At 35.4% G+C, this 8,962-nt stretch overlaps 1 pseudogene; it reads right to left on the bottom strand.

The window, feature by feature from the left end:
• Positions 1 to 2,634: 2,634 nt before the first annotated feature.
• On the bottom strand, positions 2,635 to 7,773 carry LOC104219672 (myosin-binding protein 7-like; annotated as a pseudogene).
• Positions 7,774 to 8,962: the final 1,189 nt, after the last annotated feature.

Here is an 8,962-nt window from a genome sequence, read left to right as displayed (position 1 = left end):
TTACTTATGATTCTTCTTTTTTTTTCTCTGGTATTTTATGGCTTTGCAGTTTTATCACAGAACCTACTTCGGTTGGCTTGAATACTTGTCTCAGTGTTAGCGGGAAATGTTCTGATCCACAAGTTTCAGCAACTGAAGCCTTGGATAATGGTAGCCTCTGTTTTGGTATCCCAAATACCAAATTGTGTGCCCAGATAAATTCTGCATTTTTAAAGGGCGTGAAGTACTGTGGCGGTTCCTACACTGCTTTTCTTTCACCTGTTTGACATCCTGTGTTGTGACATATTCTGGGTAAATTATAAACTGGCATCTGTTTTTGCTGCAATACATCTTTCCGTTTGTAAAGTTGTTCAGTAATTGTTTGTGAGGGAACTTTATTTTGTCAAATTAATAGGAGGCACGGTTCATCCCTTATTTTTATTTGAAACTAATCTTGCTGTATAGCTGCCTTGAAAGCAAATGCAGCGCATAATTTGCAAAAGGCTGATGATTAATGCAACTACAAACTTTATGTATGCAATTGCCATTAAAAGTTCATAGTTGTCCGTGTTGATTCTGGTGATTGGGATTACTGTACTGCTGTGCATTGCAGTTGATGGCATTTACTATGCCGTTGTCTCTTGCAAACATTGCTTAGTTCCCCCTCCCCCCCTTTTCCCAAAATTTGCTTAGTTCCTCCATCCCTTTCTCTTTTTCATTTCACTGACCCCTAACCCTGAGAGATCCAACAATCATAAGAACTGAATAGCCCTTTCATTTCCTTTGTTTTTGCCCACCTAGTTGTTTGAGGGGTAGACAAGTGTACAAAGAAAGGATGGAGAATCTTTTCATTTGAATAAGTTCCTGAATCATGTCTCCGTATTGTACATTTTCCTCATTCTATTTTATGAGTTTGCGAGTTATAAGCTTGTAATGCCTGGTTCGAACCAATCTTTAGTTGTTCCATGCGCAATGAAAGACTGACCTTTCTTATTGTCATGTAGTTAATTGTAGCTGCAGGGACTATATTTTTCTAAAAATCTAGTTAAATGTGATTTTGGTTTGAAGCCATTCACTGGAAGTGTTTTCCTTCCTTTCTAGTTCTTAATTATGCGGAAATTTAAAGCATGAATATGCTCATGTAATTATCAACTGAGTATCAATTAACGAAAGAAATTTAGGAGTATGCATTCGTGAATTTTCTTTTCTGGCATTCGTGAACTTGAATGTTCAGAAATTGTGAAGCATTCTTTCGGATTAACACTGCAACTTGTACGTATAAGTTAATGGTTTTGGGTTTGCCAATCTCTATCATAGACTATTAGTCTGTTTGGCCAAGCGGGAGAAATCAACTTATTTTGAGAAGTGCTTTTGAAAAAAGTACTTTTGAAAGGAACAATGTGTTTGACTAATCACTATGAAAAGCACTTTTGAACAATAATTTGTGTTTGACCAAACTTTTCAGAAAGTGCTTTTAAGTATCAAATTACGTATAAGGACATGAATAGATTTACTTAATAGTTAATATTATAAGTAAATAAATAATCTCAAAAATTTGTTATTACATGCAATAATTAAATAATTTTATTTTATTTAACTAAAATATGAAAATAAAATTAAAAGTACTTGATTCTTTTAATATAAGTTAAATATATTAAAATTCATTCAACAAATATAAAAGCGTTTACCCCTAAACTCACTATATATTAGAAAGCTATCCTAAAAACAAGAAGAAATACTTATACATTAATATACTAAGTATTAGGTTTAATGGTTATTTTGGTATATACTATATTTTATTAAGGGTATTTTAGGTAAGAAGAAAAGTCAAAACTGCTTCTGCCTTTGAGAAGAAACTACTTTTTTCTGCTTCTCCTGCTTTCGCTTCTTCCAAAAGCACTTTTTTCCCCAAAAGCTTGGTCAAACACCTAAGTTAGGAAAAAAAATACTTTTTGGCAAAAAAACACTTTGCCTCTTGAGAAGCTTGGCCAAATAGGCCAATAATATCTAAGTTGTTGTGTCTGAGCCGTTCATAGCCAATAGTATCACAGCGACAGCAACTTCAGAATGTCTTTTGCACTGGAATGGCTATACCTTGAGGAGAAGTCAATAATTTGTTACTCCTTTTTATCCTATTTACCTGTCACTTCAACATTTTGCATATTCATTAACAAAACATTAAAAATAACATTTATTTAACTAAACTGCCCTTATCCTTGATCTCTCAAATTTTTTTACTTCTTTCTAGAATATTTATTGTGGTAAAGGTAAAATCAGAAAAAATAAATTAAAATTTTCTTAATTTTCTATAACGAAAAGTATTTTGAAACAATTATATTTAGCAAAAGTGACTGGAGTAAATAGGAGACCGGAGGGAGTACTTTTATCCATTCTATGATTCTATCCAATCAATGTCTGATTTTTGGCAGTTTCAGGTAGCAAGGTTTATTTTGAAGGTTTCTTTGGGTTTGACTTCTAATGGACTAATAAGGATTTCACTTGACCCCTCCCCATCCAATTGGGGGTAAACTAGGTAACAAACGAACAACTCACAAATGGTTTTCCCAAATTGAAAGTTTTACTTCACTCTCTCTTCCAAAATTTTCCACAATTTCAGTAACAAAATTAACTGTTCAGGAAAGAAACACGCTTCAATTGGGAAAACAAATGGAAAAATTGCACTCATATTCGATTTAATCAATCAACTATGTCCCAATCACGAAACAAAGCATTCATTTCTGATTGAGACCCTAAAAAAAAGTTATTCACAAATCTACAATATACAGAAGTAAACTACCTAAAGTGAAATTCCAACAGACCAGGAGATCTAAAAGCCATATGGCTAAGGAACACCTATAATTGTGCCGACTGTTTCAGCAAGATGCATTCAATTCCAACAATCAAGTGAAAAGAACTTGCACGAAGTAATCCAGTATTCAAATTAGCAGCAGCAAGGCATATACGGAACAACAAATCTTGACTAAAATCGATTCTGCATTCATGCCAATGAGTACAAGAGATTCGGAAGTCGATGTGGACCAATGGGATTGGTGTTACACCTGTGTACTTGAAAGACATCTCCATTGGCCAACACGAGGTCCCTTGTCTAAATGCATTAGCAAACCCGCATTGTTGGCTGACAAACCAAACAAGTACCTAAACAAGTAACATGATGATTTCAGTGCCAATTATCTAGCTCAAACTAGAACTTCTAGCAGGCAAAATTAGAAACAGATTTTGCTATCAAAGGAGAACAATATGAGCAATATGATAAAATAGTAGTACTAGCTTTCTAATGATCAACTCACTTGGATCGACGAGCTTTCCTTCTCCACAAGACGAAGGATATTATCCACTGAACAGGAAAAAACAGAAACTATATCAGCAATTATATAGCAGAACACATGACACAGGAGAGCCAAAAACAAACCAAGGGGAATTAGAGGGTAGGGAGCAAAGTGTGGCAAAATTTAATAGCAAAGCGCAATAATAGCTTCTCAAACTCTTCTCCATTCCGCACAGAAAGAAAAAGAAGAAAGATAAGCATAAACAAAGTTCACGGAAATAAAAATAGAATACAAAAGTTTACACAGGTTAGCTATGATCTTCTGACCCAAAACCTTTACTCTCCTTAGATAGAAATCACTAAAACACAATGCTCATCCAAAATAACCAGCGAGGCGAGCTGCGAGTCAAACATACAAGTCGACATGGATCAAACAAGTAGGTTCGATAAAAGAGCTGCCTGTCATAAAGCATCTATCTCAGTGATCTCAAATTGAGATCAAATGTAATCTCGAAGGCAGATTTCATAGAAGACTCCTAACAAGTTGCTGGATCGAAGTAGTACATTATACATCTGCCCCAGCAGCAGAGGGGCTAAGTAGTTCCGCTCAAAATTTGTGTTCACACTGAGCTCTTCTTGGATAGGCTCAATATCTTACTTAAACATAAGCTCTAGAGGTCCATCTCCGTTCCAAAAAGTTAAAAAGTTTATCCAAATAAATAAACCAAAGGGTTCTTAAATAGACCAACTATGAGTCACACTAATTCTAACCAACCAAATGAAGCCAAAATATATCCCACCAGCTCATGCCAAATGGAAGTAATGCAAGGAATATTATCAACCCAACTCTAGATTTCCCACAGTTCATGCTCAGCAAAAAAATATTTATCTCATCATTCTATTTCTTGGAAAACTGTCACTGTGAGTTTGCTCATATTTTCGGCCCCAAGATTGAATAAAGGAGGAGAGTTACGGTAGGTTGAAGCCGACGTAAAACTAATCTATTTATGATGAACCCTCACAATATTGAATACGGCCTAAAGGGAGTGACATCGATAGTAACCATTCATATAGTCGACTCCAACTAGCTTGGGTTGGGATTGAGGCATAGTGGTTATATTCTATGTTCAGAAAGGCTCATCCTATTACACACATAAACTGCAGAGTAAGTGAATAACCAAATTTTGTGAGAGTTAGCACTCTTCCGAAGCCTCACCCAGTAGGAAACAACCAAATGGCAAGACAGATTCTCACAGAGAATAGTCAGAGCATCAGTAAACCGAAAAAGATTACTGTACTTGATTGAAGTACAGGAGTGAACGTTTGCTAAAATATGCCTAAAACAAAGTTCTCCCTCCATAACATTTATGTGAAGGTGTTTCACTGAATACAAAGTTTAAGAAATAAAGGGACTTTTGACACAAGCTAAATATACACAAAGTATCAAAAATTGTCCTTACGATATAATTAATGAGTTGTGAGAATTCCATGTCTTTTCATTTTCTCTATCCTAGTAACAGAATAATCTTTTATATAAGTAGGTCCAAACAAGTCATGTCATTAAGGGTAAAATTAGAATGCTAACTTTTAATAGTTTCAAAACAGAGAAAGGTATCATTCTTTTTTGAAAAGACTAAAATAAAAATGTCACGCAAAATGAAACATAGGGAGTATGATAAATAATAATTTATCGATTGGTATTCCTAGCCTGGTAGCCATGTCATAATAATAACTAAATCAGGCTATTATACATTAAAAATGCTTAACATCATATACAGGGACAATATTTTGGCATTTCTTTTTCTTTTTTTATCATGTAAGAAATAGACAAACAAAGTTGGTAAAACTGAGATGAAGCGAGGTAAGAAGACTTATGGTAAAAATATCTGTTAACCTGGGACTGTAACCTAAATAGCTGAGATGTAGTGGTTCAAAGCAATGGAAATTAAGGAAGATAAAAAAGAAGAGGTAACGTCTGGAAAACTGGCTCAGCATACAGGAAAATGTAGATCCAGAACATTTCTAGGAACCTAATCAGTATCCTTCCTATTTAGACCATGATGGGAAATCATCATTACTGATAGCATATGCATCAAAGAGATGCCGCCTTAATAACAATAATATCTTCCACACGTATAAAATTTTATGAGCTTCCAAATATAATAGTTCGAATTGAAATTGCTGATGTAATCAGTGAAATGGCCTCCTTTCCTTTTTTCAAAAACAGAGAAATCCCGAGCGCCAGTGGCGCACGAACTCGATGGATGATGGGCCTGCTTCTCTACCCTTCACTTAGATACCAGACTTTTGTCTACAGAAGTGTTCGAACACGTGATGCACACATAATCCACACATCACACACTGCATTCTTACCATTAGAGCAGAGCCTTTGGGGCAATGATATGGCCTCCTTTCAGCTTAACATAAGATATTACAGTTTTATTCCAGAAAATGATTAGGAAAAGACTTTTCAAAGTATCATGATATAACAGTTGCTCCTACTGTGCTTGCAATCATCTAGAACAGCTTTTAACATAGGACACATATCATATGCAACACATACTTTGATATGTGAAAAAGAATTTATTGAGCACAGAAAATGTATAATCACAAGTAACATGGTACCTTGAATATTGAAATGAATGAAAAGCTCGTGACTACAGATGTCTTCCTCACAGGCGTCCTCCTTGCTGGAGACATTTCTTTGCACAACTGCTGAGCAATTTCTTTAAGCAATATCAGCTGTGCTTTATCAGTCCGCATAGAAACGATAGCCTGCCTCATTGATTCCCGATCAGCCTCGAGGGCCTGCAGCCTAAGGTACAGCTTCGTGACCTCAGGATCCCCAAAATCAGTATGATTCAGCGAATCTCTTGGGGTATGCCCATCACCTATTCCTGCAGAAGCCTTGGGCTCTGAGGTACCATTATATCCAGAACCCTGATGTATAGAGTCAATTGTCTACACTCTGTCGTTCATTTCACCTCCAACTTCAGATGACTCGTCCACCTTCCTCAAGTTCGCATACTCCTCTGTTTGCGAATTTTCTGCTTTTCCAACACTTCCACCGAACTTCGTAGAACCTGAGATAAAATCAGAGCTTATTTCTTTATTTGTTACAGGAGGGAATTGAGCGACTACTGTTTTTTCAAGGACATCGTTGTTAAATACTTCCCCATCAGTCTGACTACTTGGCATCAATTCTAACTGATTGATCCTCTGATCCAAATCTCGCAATTGATCACATCATCGTGGGGTCTCTCCGAATGCATATTTCTCAACGTCCACAACCTCATTATCCATCTCTGTGTACACGTGGTTCTCATTAATAGTGCATTTCAAGGGAGGGTAATCATACAAAGAAATTTCAAAACGCTCATCGATGCCCTCACTGACACCATCATTTCGGCCATAACGAACCTTCTCTTTCTCACCATCATCCTCAACCTCAGACTCCAAGAACCCATAACTCAACATCCTATGCTTATACATTTGCACCTCACAAGTCAACGACTGGATCGTCTCCTCCCTCTTATACAACAAATCCTCCAATGCCATTATCTCCTGCTGATCATGCGCCATTTTCTCCTCTGTGAACATCTTGAACTGCCTAAACTCCATTTGTGACTCGGCTTTTTCCCTCTGCAACCTCAAGATCATCGACATGGCTTCGTTAGCAGCCGAGGAAGCCGCATTCCTCTCTTCCTCCAACTCGACACTCAATTCTTGAATCGTCTCCTGTTGGCTACCAACCATTTCCCTAAGAGCAACACACTCGTTCTCCATTTCTATACGAGCTGTTTGAGGCAAAATCAGACCCGGGATCACAAATTTCTTCTCAATTTCATCATATTCGTCCAATTTTCGCTTCACTGTCCGAATCCAAGTCCCCGAAAAGGACCTGTTTGTTATAGAACACTTACACTCGCATTCACAACATTTGACCTCACTGGTTGACGGGGTCGTATTTGCAGAATCCATTGACTACCAATAAAAACTACTTTAAACCCTAAATCAGGAAATATCCCATAAATTTGTACAATGAAAAATATCACGAAAATCCCTCCCTTCTAAAATATATATGTGTACGAATTTGCCCTTTTCCCTCAAATACGAAATCCTGTAAAAAAAGAAAATGATTGAAAATCAAATCAAATCAGAGTTAGAAAAATTACCGTAACTAAAAAGAAGAGAAGAGTAAAATTAGGGAACCTGGAATTGGAAAAGAAAAAGGAACTGAAGCTGAGTAAACGGAGCTCAAATATTCCCGGGAAAGTTAAAAAGATTTTCACGGGAAAAAAGAGGGAAATGGAAAATACCGGGAGAGAATTTGGGAACCCTAGTTCTAGTTTTCAGTTCCTTGTTTGGTTTGGTTGCTTCGTGTTTCGTGAACAAAATGATCTGTTTTCTGAATTTTCTATTTTACGTTTCTATTCTTTTACTAAGATATTTAGAGAGGGAAAGGAGAAGGGAGTGATATTGGACAATTCTGGCGGCAGCGTCGGACTGGGCGGCTAAGGATACCGATATTCTTTTATTTTTATTTGTACCCATTTTCAATTCAATCTTCAATCTTTTTCTTTTTCTCTTTCTATAATCGATCATCTTGTGTTTTTAGTTAAAATCAAAATTTAATCATAGATAAATCTTCATAACAAGTTTGATATGTTATTCCAAAAAAATAAAATAATAAGCTATTATAACATGTTAACTTGAATTAGTTGTGTAATTGTTTTTAATATCGTTAGTGTTTACTACTTAAACCTTTCTTTTTATACTATTTGAATGATATATCATAGTGTTGGTTTAGAGGATGAGGCGGAGTCTTGAAAGAGTGAACTATATTAATGTTCAAATGCAATCTATGAATAGCAATGTGTGATAAAGAGTGTCAGTTTGTATTTATTTCAAGTGTAAAAGCATTATAATTATACTTTTTTACTTGACAAAAATTATTAAAAGTTGAAGTTAATAAGGATTCAATTTTTTCTCCACTTTTCTATTAGTTGCCACAATTGACGACTGAACATGTAATGAAACAATGATGAAGAGCTCCGGTTCATAAGTATGAGATATTAATCATCAGTCAATTTTTAGTTAATCTACAATTACCACATAATTAGCTCTGTGAAATCATCCATGTGTACAGTTAACTTTAAGTGACCTCAGAGGCCAGAAATAGCTAAATAAAAAATATTTCAGTATAATATTCACCCACAAAATCGATAATTAACATAAAGCACATACGATATTGTAACCAATTATTAATATTTTAATATCTCTATTTTTTTTGCTGGACACTGTAGTTGTACGAAAGGAAATAGAAAGACAATAGTGTAGGCACGTATGGGTTTAATATGAGTGGAATTGTCTCCTGATGTTGGAATATTTATTATTGGATAACAATATCCTCACAACGACGTGCTCTCTTTCTCTTTCTCTGTAGTTACACGTAAACGTCGTTTGGTTGGTTGGGATACGAAAATTTAATTTTCAACCTTGTTAAAACAATAGTATTTGGTTATTGTTTTTCTTTTTTCTAATAAATGATATTCGTAATAAGTATGAAAAGTTCAAATATATTATTTTATACTAAATAAAATATGAAATGATGATATGAACAGTAAAATATAAAACTTACCGGATTACTCATTCACCTCGAGCCGAATTATGTGATTTGTTTCGAAATCCGACCTC

The sequence above is a fragment of the Nicotiana sylvestris genome, chromosome 9 (genome assembly GCF_000393655.2).
Source record: "Nicotiana sylvestris chromosome 9, ASM39365v2, whole genome shotgun sequence".
NCBI lineage: Eukaryota > Viridiplantae > Streptophyta > Magnoliopsida > Solanales > Solanaceae > Nicotiana > Nicotiana sylvestris.
Note: the sequence above shows the minus strand (reverse complement) of the source record. Positions and strands in the feature narration are given on the sequence as shown.